The sequence below is a fragment of the Nannospalax galili genome, unplaced genomic scaffold (assembly GCF_000622305.1).
Source record: "Nannospalax galili isolate Female #2095 unplaced genomic scaffold, S.galili_v1.0 scaffold586, whole genome shotgun sequence".
NCBI classification, from domain to species: domain Eukaryota; kingdom Metazoa; phylum Chordata; class Mammalia; order Rodentia; family Spalacidae; genus Nannospalax; species Nannospalax galili.
Window position 1 is genome coordinate 3,123,938 of NW_008355363.1, and position 13,265 is coordinate 3,137,202.

Here is a 13,265-nt window from a genome sequence, read left to right on the forward strand (position 1 = left end):
ATATAACTATTCTGCCTATATGTATGTGTTAGTTGAATTCAGCACACCTGAGTCAAGTACCAGAGGCAGAGTGGAGTTTATTCATATCAACATGAACTCATGTGAGTAATCTCAAAACTCTGAGTCCTGAATCACAGTTAGAGCATTTATAGACTCTTTGGCATTGTTTCAGACTGGTTCTATGATTGCTGGGTTAAAATTCTTACCCTATATGACTGAAGGCTTTCTGCAGGGGTTTCTAGCAATAATCATGTTTAAAGAAGCAGAAATAACAAGGCAAAATGGTTCTTTCCACAAGCAGCTGTTTCTCAAGATAATGCTGTTGCAGTTTTTATTTCTCAACTAGCTTTGGTCTTCTCTGAAATCTCTCCTTTGATCTTCTCCTAAATTTCTAAGGGATGTAACTTTCTTCTGTGTCTCTCATGTCCAGCCATTGGTAGCTCTGGAGAAGCATCTTGAACTATATGGTCTCTAGGCCAGAAGAGACAAACTATGTCAACATGTTAAGGATGCAGGGAAAAAAAAAACAGGAATGCCATAAGGAGCATAGAGTGGGGGCAGGCTAAAGAGTGGAGAGCCAGGATGCACAACTCCAGATAAGGTTCCTAAACCTCTAAGAACCAGCCAGTTCTTTTTTCTGCTTGGCAACATGTTCTTTTAGTGGTTGGGCCTTATTCCTAACTTTCCCTAACTTGTTTATATAAAAACATCATTTTTTGTTTAAGAGAAGTCAGAGTCACCTGCTTTTATCAGAGTCTTCAGATCTAGTACCCTTTAGTTTTGTAGCGATACCACTCCTAAGTATTCTAATTGATCTTACTTGGTCACTAATGATTTGGTTATTCATTCCATTTTATCTACCAAATACCTAGATAGGTGGTGATAGGAGGTGACCAATAAATCAACTTTTCATATTCCTGCACTCCATCCTTTATTTCTAGACCAATAAGTGAAGGTATGAATAGGATGGCTCCCTTTGGTCATGTGTGCGGTGCCAAGGATATGGTGACAATTTGGTTATTGGGAGCTACATTTATCTGGGGAGTGTGGAAAGCCAAGGTGCAGATACCTGTATGATCAACTGGTAGACACAAGTAGGCCTGAGAAGAGATGATACCAGATTGTGCTTGGAGGAAGTAGAGTGGATTTTTGGTCCTCAAGCATTTGGTTACCTACTGGTTTTGTTCTTCTTTAATTTGAAATGAACATTAGACCTCTTTGAGAAAGTTAACTGCTCTTATGTTTGGTTTTAACATAGAGGGGTTACAGGGAGAGTAGCTTTCAATGAGGTCCAAACTGGGTGATGGGTTTCAAAGTGGTCTTGAGGGGGTTCTCAGGCTCCACAATCACTGTCCATCTGCCTGAACATTCAAGCATTTATATCTATGATCTTTAGAGTCATGTGACCAGTTAGCAGCACTGAGCAGGGTTGCTTCCACATTGGTTTCAAGTGTGCCTTGTTCCAATCCTTTTCCATACAATGTCTCCTAGTTTGTGAGGATGTACTGGGTTTCTTACAGCCAAGGGAAGTCTCTCTAGTATCTACTGATATTACTGGGTTATCATAGAGGCTAGGAGCTGCAGATGAACATGGATCTCTCAGTTTCCTGTTTTCTTCCATTCTCCAGGGACTCTTACGAGAGGAGGGTGTCTTCCAAACAGAATATCATAGGGTATTATTCCTGCTCAGAGTGAGCATCTCATCCATAATAGAGCAGTAGTTAGTACCAAGGTCCAGGGAAATCAGGTCTCCTGACAAAATTTCTTTAGGATTTGTTTTAGGATCCAATATATATGTTTAATTTTCTCTGAAATCTTAGGTCCACAAGCTGTATATAAGTTCCATTTAATTTTTATGGCCCTTGCCAGTCCTTGTGTAATTTTAGCCACAAAGGAAAATCCATTGTTTGTCCAAAGTGGTGTAGGCATTCTATCCCTTGATAATATTCAGTTAGCAAAACCCTTGTTATTTCCTTGGCCTCTTCAGTCCTCATATGATATATGTGTACCCATCTGGATCAAGTACTTACAATGACCAGCAGGTATTTCTATATTTTGCCAGGTGGTAGTTCAGTAAAGTCTAATTCTTTGCATTTCTGGTGGCTGGGAGGCCCCTTGTTTGGAGTTGTTGTGGGTGAAAGTTTGGTATCTCTGCATTACATTCCTGAAAAGCATGAGAAACCTGGCTACATAGTAATAACCAATTGATTAGAATATCAAGTTTTATTTAGATAAGGATGTCCTAATGAATCTTATGAACCATGGAATGGGCCAGGTGATCTGGGACAAAGCAGTATCTGTTGGGAAAGAGCTAGCATCAGCCTGAGCTCTTGGTTTCTTTTGCTTGTCTTCTTAGGCCTCTTCTCCTGTGTGGTTCAGGTGCTTAGACAGGGCTGAGATCATTAAGAGTATGCTACAAGTGACCTATGAATTATTTGTCATTGCTATTTGTCTTGCTTCCTAACCCATTTGTCCATTTCCTTTGGAAAGGAGACTTCTCATTTTTGATGTCATACATAGGGGATGACAGCAACAGCCATACAAGGTATAGGATTTTTGTTTGATTTTTTTTATTGCATTTCCTCATTCAGTGAGAGACCCCCTCTCCATAGAGAGGGCCTCATGCTCTTGAAAGGTGGCAAAGGCATATAGTAAGTCTGTGTGGACATTCACCCTTTGTTCCTTGTTAATTAGGGCTAACAGTTCTGGCTGTTGAACTGACCACCCCATTTGGAGGGTGCCTTGAATCTTATTCCTATCTCTGTTACAGCAACATATCTTTGCAAATGCATCCCATTTGACAGAACATTGCTGCCATCCATGTAGAAGGTTTTGATCTGGAGAAGATAAAGGCTGATCTATCAAGTTTGGGTGACTAGAATATTTCATGTCCATTGTTTCAATGTAATCATGATCTGAAGGTGCCAGTTCAGGAGGTAAGGAAGTGACGGAATTTAATGCTTTGACAGTTTCCAGGTATAGGGAGGTTTCATCATGGGAGGCTTTTCCATAGGTCCTTTCAGGGGTTAGTGAACCTGTGGTACACTTGGTTGCCCGGAAGGGCCTATCACTACATGTGGGCTTTGAAGTTTAGGGATTATCCCAAAATCAGTCAGCCCTTCAGCCAGAAAAATGGCTGTGGCCACCAGGAGCTCATAGTAAATGTGGCCATCCAGCTGACACAGTGTCTTGAGAGTTCAGAAGGCATCTTCTTGTTGTCCCACTCAAATAGCTTCTTTTCTCCCCACTTTTTGACTTCATAGAAATGTTTGTGTATGAGTAATTAGGTATTTAGATACAACAAAAGCCAACTGCCCCCAGAAACTCTCAGATCTGTCTCTCTGTATTTGTGATTGGGAAGGCCCAAACTGCACCTTTTCATTCAGACCCCAAGGCCCAATATCTTTTGAGATCTGGAATCAAAAGTCCTTAAATATTTAAATTCATTTTGGCAGACCTGGGTCTTCCTGAGGGAGACCCAATATCTAGCCCCTTGAAGTAGATCTAGTAGCATTTCTGTTTCCCCTTTGCAGTCCCTTTAAAGTTGCACTTGCAAGGAGTAATCATCCATGCATTGCAGTTGTATAACATTCATATTTGCACTTAGAAATGTGCTAGATCATATGTCAGTATTTCCTCAAATATCATGGGGGAGTTTATGAACTTTTGGCGCAGTTAAAACCAGGTCAATCGTTCCTTCCAGGTGGTTGTGGTGTCTTCTAATTCAAAAGTGAGTGTGGGATGACTTACAGGTGTCAGGTGGATGCAGAAGAAGGCATCCTTCATATCCAGGCATGTGAGCCATTGGGCTTCATCAAATATGAGGCAAGGGAGGATTTAAGGATTGGAACCCACCAGATGGATAGTGGTAATGTCCTGGTTGATGACTCATAGGTCCTGGAAATGTCCATAATCATTAATACCTGGTTTCTTCACAGGGATCAGTGGAGTATTCCATTAATATTGGCGTTTTCAGAGCAGTCCAAACTCTAATATTAGTCTCTGAAGATGATCCTGGATGCCATCCTTGGCTTCTTGAGATAAGGGATATTGTTCTGCCTTATTGGGTAGGCTTCAGACAGAAGCTCTAATAATACAAGCTGATGGTTGGTGGCCAGCCCAGGCAGGTTGCTCTCACTCCACACATTGGGGAAGTGGGAACTCCAAGTATCCCAGAGAGAGTCGGGGTTTGTGGTGGGCTAGGAGTAGATTCTCCATTGTTCTTCTTGGGGAATAGTGACTGACAGGATCAGAGAGGTAATATTCTTGGCTCCCTGCAGTTCGAGGAGATCAGCACTACATCAAGATAGAAAATGACCCGTGAACCTAGTTTATACAATATTCCCTAGACATTTTAGGTATTAGACGAATTCATGTTTCTCCCAGCGGCCTCCAATTATGCTACTGTGACACTCTCAAACGTGTGCCTTGTCCAGACTCTTGTGACACCTACTATTGTTATCTTCCCTGGCATGTGGCCCTCTAGTTTGACAACCAAATATTCAGCTCCAGTGCCCCCCATAAAGTCCATCAAGCGGCCCTTCACTTTCATTTTGACCATGGTCTTGTATTATTGAAGCCAGTCTGTCTCAGTCAGAGTGATTCCAAGCAGTCTGATATAGTTGTGGTGGATGGTTTGGCTTGATACAGAATGTAATCCTGTTTTGTTCTCTGGTCTCTTCTCTTCATCTCTGTATTCTAATTGAGGTATTCTTTTTCCAGCATTCAATTTCCTTGCATTAAGTACATTTATACTTTTGTAAGGGAATCAGTCTTAGGCCTGGTTCCTGTCCAGTCCCTTCTGGGCTTGGGGGTGGTACATTTGGCCTAGAAGGTGTCTTTTATTTCCTCCCTCTGTCTGATTCCTTTCCTTTTGGTATATTCCTAGTATATGAATACTTTTTTGGCAAACTCAAATATTTGGATACTACTCATTCCTGTGAACTCCCCTAGTTCTTGTAAATTCCAGAAATGTTCCCTTATATTTGGCCCACAAAGGTGCAATTCACCATTGTCTGGTTTTTGTGGGCCTCAGAGTCAAAGGCAATGTCCAGGCAGAAGGCATCACATAGCCTTTCATAAAAGTCAATGGGACTCTCATTTGGTTTCTGGAGGGCTTAAGTGCTTTTGGACTTATTGGTAGACTTCTTTGCTCCTCCTCTTAGTCCACCAAGCAAAGAGTATTAACCCTTCTCTAGGGTGGTCTTATTGCTACCTGAGTTGGGTTCCAGTGGTGATCTTCTCAGAGGTATTTCTGTCCCCCACCTCAGTATTCAATTGCCTCACTGGGCCATAAGCCATTAAATATTTTTGGTCTCAGTTATGAATGACTTGCCACACTGTATTTTAGTTATTAGGAGGGACAGGAGGATTTGGTGGCAGTCTCCCCAAGTGGAGAAGTGAGTTTAGCAGGTGGAATTGACTAAGTCAATCATATCTTGGAATTTCACATTGTATGATGAGTATCGTGATTCCATTGAGCAGATCTATGTGGAGAAGAGCTGGTAGCAGAAAACAGACTGTACTCCCTGTACACTCCCATCCTGTGCCACATTTTCCAGACGTCTGGCCTTTCAAAGGGTCATTTGGAAGGCAGTTGCTCTCTCTGGGATGAACAGAAGTATCTCAATCCTGTTTGAGTTCCTCAACCCTTGGGGGAGATATGGATGTTGATGGATTCTCTGGAAAAAGGGCAGCGTCTGCAGTAGGAGAAGAGGCATAGAAAGGCAATGGCACCTAGTGTTCATTTGAATCTGTCTGAAGTACTGGTAGAGGCTTGGTGGAGCCTTGATTTTAATGGAGTCTTGACTAATAACATTCTACAGTGTCCCTGGCTATGAGAACTGAAACTTATCCAGGAGCACTGAATCAACTAGATTTGTAACTAAGAATCTAATGTATGTGAACTAGTCTGGGAGACCTGAATTTTCTATTTCTATGAAGAATGTTGTGGAGACTTTGATGAGGGTTTCAATGAATCTGTAATTGCCTTTGGTATTGTTCTAGTTTTCCTTCAACTGCTGTGACAAAACACTCTGACTGATACCAACTTGGGAAGGAAAGGGTTCATTGGTTTACATCTTCTGGGTAACAGTTCATCATGGGGGGGAACCCAAGAACTCAGTCAATCCTTGTTAAGGCCCACTGGGTTGTCAGTGTCCCCAACTGTTCCCCAGTGGAAGTCCATCCACTAAGTCTAGTCAGCCTATCTAATGTCCCTTGTTTTAGGAAGATCAGCTCTTATTCATCTAGCAGCAATCAGTTACCAACATTCCTTCAGATAAGATTGGGGTCTACTGTTCATTTTCCCAGTTCTATGCTGGGTAATTGTCTGCCTAATTTTGCATGGGACTTCTGTATGCGGATGCCATTGTCATAGAATCATATTGGCAGGTTCCCAGGAGCTTGTAGGACTATGTTTCCATGTGGTCATGCACCTTTTCCCTGGCTCTTACAATCTTTCTGCCTCCTCTTCTGTTATGGTCCCTGAGCCCTGGGTGGGTGAAGTTTAATAAAGAGATACTGTCCAAAGACCAGCATTCAGCAGACTGTTGATCTCTATACTTTGGCTATTTGTGACCTTTTGTGTTCCTGGCCCTCCCTTTCGTGAGGAAGCTTCATTATTGAGAAATGAGAGATTCATTAGTGTCCTCTTCATTATTCCTGTTCTATATTCTGTGAGCCTTAGGTGAAGAGGTTACATTGTAGATGTGTCACTTAGGCCTGGGCGATTCATAGACAATGTCTGTGTGTGACCAGTTGTGGTACTTGGTAATAGTCTCTGGTGCAAAATGAGCTTCTCTGATGAGTGGTGACTGGGATATTTGTCTATAAATATAAGGATTCATATTTTGCACATAGTAAGAAATCACAGTAGTCTAGCGATGTGACAGTCTTGGGTTTTATCTAAGATCTATTGCCACTCCAGCCATGTGTATTAGGCTATGTTTACATTACCACACTTGAGTTTCCTGCCTCTGAGTGGGAGTTTAGTCAAATTAGAATGCTGTTGATTTCCCCCAAGATAACAGTGCCACTACTGCACCAATGATGTATGTTGTGCTGGACACTGATGTGGTTATTTGGTCTTAAAGCTGGTGTTGGATCAGCCATTGATGTTCTCCCTTGGCACCTTCATAGTGCTCTCCAAAGCTATGATAGCTAGCCTTCAAGGGAAGTGGTTGCAGGTCAATTGCAGTCTATTGATCCAAATTCTGTGTCCAAAGTATGCCCTGTCTTCTGAAGCAGGGTCTTACCTTCAAGTTCTGGGAGGCCATCAAGGGCTGTGGCAACAGCCTGAGTAATTTTGGGAGTCTGTTGGACCACCCTGGGTAACAGCTCAAAAGAAGGTATCTCCTGGCTGGCACTGTTTCTTGTTATGTAGCCTTTAGCTCTACACATGGACTCTTGTGGAGATAATGGATATAAAATTTGTCAGTAGGTTGTTGGAGTAATATAGTTCCCTCTGGTTCCCTCTGGTTCAGTTCACCACAGTTGGCCTCCTTGCTGCACAATCGGGAGTTTGCATCATAGCCAGGTGTTATCACATGCCAGTTTTGACCTTCTTAAAGGATATATTAAAGGATGGAGAAATGGCCCAGTTATTAAAGTGCTTGCCACACAAACATGAAGACCTAAATTCAGATTCAACACAGTGTGTATACATCCTGGCACAGTGGCAAACATCAGTAATCCTGGAGCTGGAGATACCGAGACAGAAAGATAGTTAGAGCTCCCTGGTATGCTAGTGTTCATGAATCAGGGTTCTCCAGGTGCACTGAGAGGCCATATCTCAAAAACTAAGGGGGAGAACAATTGAAGAAGACATGAACCATTTACTTCTGGTTTCCACATATATATTTGCACAATGTGCACTTGCACCTAAACATTCACATATGCAAACACATGCAAACACACATGAACACACAAACAAAAAATTACAAATATTTTTTGTACATTTGTTGTTTAGATATTTCAAATAAGATTTCATAATTACTCTATATTAATATTATAAATGATCATATATATATAAAGTATTTCACTGGTCATATAGTTAAGATTTTTTAGAGTGTTAAAAAATAGTTGGCATAATCATAGAGCTATAATTTATCCCAGAATCAATAGTGATTTATAACAATTTAGATAAATATCAAGAATTCATTCATCTTGCAAAAATGCTTATATTTGTCATATAACCATTTTTAATTAACAGTTTTAGAAAAATAAGAGGTATTAAAAATGTAAGAGGATGACACAATTAGTCTTCACAATTAAAAGCTACTTTTAAACTCTGAGAAAACATATTATCTTCTTAAGTCAATCCATTACTTTTAGTAGTGAATAATGTTTCAATTACTACTGATAATAAAATTAATATTATTTTCCCCAAAGGTATAAGCACATATAATAGCAGAAAGATTGATGAGATGGCTAATTATGTTACACTTAAGAACAATATTATTATTAGAGCAGAGAAAGTCTTCTAGCTTTTGAAACTCATTTATCCCATCAACACAGCAAGAATACAAAACATTCTCACTATTGTATATATATAATAGAAATACTATTCCCTTAAAAATAGAGTGGAGTGGCTTTTTAGGCTACTTACAGAAATGGCAAATATAGCATCTGATAGAATTAATGATTCTACTCTGACTAAAATGTTAATTCTTGAGGAATTTCATATAGATTTGTAAAAGCTGGTTTGGATGGTGAAGATTAGTGTTAGTTTAATATTAAAACAAAATCGTCATCAAAGTTTGTCTTCAAGACTTGTTTTTTCATTATGCTAGGTTTTGAGGCTATATGCTTCCATCAGAAAGTATAATGTAGAGTCTAGAGATCAAATGTTAACCATGTACACATATTTTTACCAGTTTGACTACAAAGCTGAAGAAATAATTTGTTATTATCATTAGAAAAAGTGGTATTAATGCAAAATCAATATGTGTATATATATGTGATTCTCATTATTAACTGTTCTGTGGAGGTTGGCAGGAATCACTAAATGGATACAGAAGGCATTATTTTTAGCATATCAATACTTATAAATTTATCAAAATGTTATTTATAAGTACCTACACCGTGGTTTCTTTTATGAAAATAATCATACATAAACATATTAAATAAGAAATATGCTCAGGTTCATTATTCATTTTATACATCATATAATGAATGATGATAATAAGAAATAATATTGTAGCATATTTGTATGATATAGTCATATACAATATGGTAGTCGTTCACTATAATGAATACATAGAGATGCATAGAATCTAAAGATAACAAAAGGCAAAAGTACTGTGAAGTTTCTCCCACAATCCTCAGGTTAAGATACTTGTACATCTCTATATTTGGTTTTTCTTTTAGCAAGAAAATATATTAATTTTATCCTACATGCTGCAACCAGAATTGCATCATAATTTATAATACATTTACTTTCATAATCTCATGCATTCTATTTTATCCTGTGCTGCCTTTTTCCTCGAGGAAATATATTAATATGAGCAAATACATTTATGAAATATTGCAGTTTTATCATTACTCAAACAATTAACTGCACATTCAAGAATATTTTTAGCTTGTATTTAAGCAGTAGTAAGATCATCTTGTGAAAAGATTTCAGTATATCCTCTTACAGGAGCTGTATTATATTTTTCCAACTATCATATAATCCTGCGTTAAATTTTTGATTGAAGTATTACTTTGTAAAGCCAGGAAATTCATGATTGTAGATAAAGTGCTTTTCTTAGGAGAGCTTTGCCAAAATGAAAAATAGGTAGATTTTTTTTCAGCGCTGTGAAATGTGCTTTGTTATTTTGTGTTTAACTTGAAATTGAACTTAATATGACAACTCATACACTTTTCTCAATGGGTTAAAGAAACTATAAATATTTAGAACATGATATAATAAAGAAACTGTTGTATAGATAGTACTTAATGCTAGTGATTTTTTTCTGTAAAGTTTTAATACTATGATCCTGTTTGTTAATGTTGGGCTACTAGCTACTATTACGTGAATATATTTGACAGAATGTTCAATAAGAACATGTTTTCCTAACTTCCTTCAGAGCTAAAACCAAAAGAAAAGAAAATCGAGACAATATTAAATGCTATATCATACACCTAATAATCATCTAAACTGGGCAAAATGAACCTTTTAGTTACAAAAAGACCACGGGGTGTTGGGTAGAGATACAGTTTAAAGTTAGACTAGGTGTCCAGTCTTCACAATGGTCTAGGATTGATCCCGAAAGTCAGGTTTCAGTATCTAGGCCAGCTGATCTGAATCATAATCGTTAGCTACATATAGATATTTAAAGTTTTGTTATAAGACTAGTTTTAAATGATATGTTCTTTAAGTATTAAATACATATGGGGATTTAATGACTTCATACTAAAAAGGAATCTGAACTATCTCATACATAATTTGATATTTATTTCATGTTGAAATGAAAACATATTACATAGCATGTTGCATAAGGTCTATTATAAAATTTAACTTCACCTATTCTCACATTGTAAGAAATGTAGTAACTGTTGAGTTTTAAATTGCATATGTTATTCTATCTCTGTTTCCTATATTATTATTAAAGAACTCAATTTTTATTCAATTTTTGTGATTTTCATATAGTATAATTTAATGGTATTTAGATCCCCTCCCCTATGCCCACCTTGCCCTGCCAAATTTAATGTTCTCTCTCATTCCTTCTCTCTCTCTCTCTCTCTCTCTCTCTCTCGCTCTCTCTCTGTGTGCGTGTGCACAAATATATATGCCCCCGAATGTCCTTCGGTGTGGGTTGATCCACTGGATTCTAGTTAATCTACCTGTAGTCCAATGCTTGAAAGAGACCGTCTCTGCACCTCACAGCAGTTATCTATTACCACATTTCCTTAGGTAGGGTTGGAGCTTTTTACAAAATTCCTCACGTCTATGCAAGGATTTCTTTTTTCCAGTTTGAGCTTGCATAAGACTTGTACATATTGTGATCATTGTTGTGAATTCATACGAATAACTGACCATCTGTCTGGAAAACTCTGTATCATTGTGGTCATCCACTACTTCTGGTTCTTGCAATTTTCCACCCCCTCTTCCACAATGATTCCTGAGCCTTGACTGGGCAGAAATTTGATACAGGTATCCTATTTAGGGATAAACACTCTGAAGCCTCTTGTTCTCTGCACACTGGCCAGTTGTGGGTTTATGTGTTTTTCACCATCTGCTGCATAAGGAAACTTCTCTGGTGAGAGTTGAGAGATGCGTTAACTATGAATATAACAATAAGTCATTTAGAGTCAGCTTAATACTAGAACTGTTTAGTAGAAAATTAGTATTGGGTTCTCCCCCATGTCCTGTGGCCTGATTAGCGTCAGATTCCTAAGCCTAATATCAAAATCAGTATAGGCTCCATCCTAGGAACTAGTTGTTAAAGTCAATTAAATAGTGTTTGTTTATTTTCATAATAATTGTGCCACTATTGTGCTGGTGGGTGTATCTTGCCTGGTCAGTTATTATTGTAGTTCACAGGATTCATAGCTGGGTACAGTTCATGATTAAATTCTTTTCTTCTGGTAGTTTGTGTAGTACCTTTACGCTCTATAAAATCTAGTCAGTAGAGATGTGGCTCTGAAGTCATCATCAGCTTGATTTCCCTTGTATGTTCTACCCCTCATGTATGTACTGTCTTCGGCATAGGATTGCACTATCCAGTTTGGGTGGCTAATCAAAAGCAGGATAGATGCCAATATTGTTTGAAAGTCTATGGGGCCCTGGTCAACAGTTTTGAGAAAGGGAGTCAGTCTTTGTATTGAGGTTATTTATTTTTTATTATTAGCCTATTATGACTAGAAAAGGCAATGTCCTCCTGTTATAAGATAGCTCCTTTTAATCTCTTTTTCTGATATACACATATATACTTTAAAATGTTTCTGTAGTGGTAGGTTTCCACATGTTTTTTTCTAAAGGCCTTTAGTGTTGCTTATCCATCTCTATATTCCCTCCTCTGCCCTGCACTCTCATTCCCCAGGCTCTTTCATCTTTCCTTATCTAATGTTGCCCTTTTCCCCCTTCATATAACTGCATCCTACCACCCCTCCCAAGAAGGCCCCTCTCCCATCATTATTTACTAGTATCTTGACCTCTCTGAATTATCAAATTAAAACATGCGTGGCTATAATTTCCAGGTTTGAAAAAGAATATGTGATGTTTGTCATTCTGTTTATGGGTTACCTCACTCAGAATGATAACTTCCATTTCCATCCTCTTACATGTAATTAATAATTGCATTTTTTTTAATTTTTAAAAATTATTTATTTAATAACAACATACTTAGAATTTCCAGGTTTGAAAAAGAATATGTGATGTTTGTCATTCTGTTTATGGGTTACCTCACTCAGAATGATAACTTCCATTTCCATCCTCTTACATGTAATTAATAATTGCATTTTTTTTAATTTTTAAAAATTATTTATTTAATAACAACATACTTAGAAGAAGCATATCATTACAACACAATTGACATATTCAATCCTGAGGTAGGATGCATCTCTTTCAAAATTGGCTGTAAATTTTTAGGTTTACAGTTGAATTATTACGAGAACCTTGAGAGTGAGTAGGAAGGATGGACTGGCAGGTTGGCAAGCTGGCAGGCTAGTAGGTGAGGTGACTAAGCAGTCAGATATTCCTGATCAGGGCCAGTTTGGGGGGAAGAGATGACCTGCTCCTGCTGTGAGAACCCTGGGTTTCATCCACTTCTCTACCAAGATATTTACCAAACTCTTAAACAAAAGACTAGCAACTCCTCAAAGACCAATTCTGCCCTCTGTGATTTTGTAAAGTTCATCCCACCTTGCATGTCCTTTGTCCTGCAGAGTTTGGATCTGGCCTGAAGTGTCTTAGCTGTCTTTCTCAATTCTGACAGTCTCATAACTGTGCTGTCAGCATTAATCTTTGTTCAAGTTCAGACCTGGACTGATCTTCCTCCTTACTGTCTGAAACTCTCCTCAACCCACAACTCCCCTTGGGACAGGCCTTTGTAGAGCCAGGAGTAGGCTGCTGCTGCAAGGCGGCTGGGTGGAGCCTGTCTTCAGCAGCTTGGAACTAGAATGTGTCCTCTGCTCCCAGGGGCTCTGTGTTTAAAAACAGCACAGGCAACCCTCCCTGTGCTGGTGACACACAGACTCATGAGGGTGAATAATCATTTTGATAGTCATTTTGGGGGTAAGCAACAGAACAGTGAATAAAAACTCATCTCCAACTAAAAATA

General features: G+C 38.6%; 1 protein-coding gene and 1 non-coding gene across 2 annotated transcripts in view; one reads left to right on the forward strand and one right to left on the reverse strand.

Annotated features, from left to right (window-relative positions):
* Pcdh11x (protocadherin 11 X-linked) overlaps positions 1–13,265 on the forward strand; it is a 771,559-nt gene that overhangs the window by 668,127 nt on the left and 90,167 nt on the right. The gene's annotated exons all lie outside the window — the stretch shown is intronic.
* Positions 7,478–7,552, reverse strand: LOC115067598. The gene has a single exon (XR_003846984.1). It is a non-coding gene; the product is annotated as a small nucleolar RNA SNORD55/SNORD39 (small nucleolar RNA).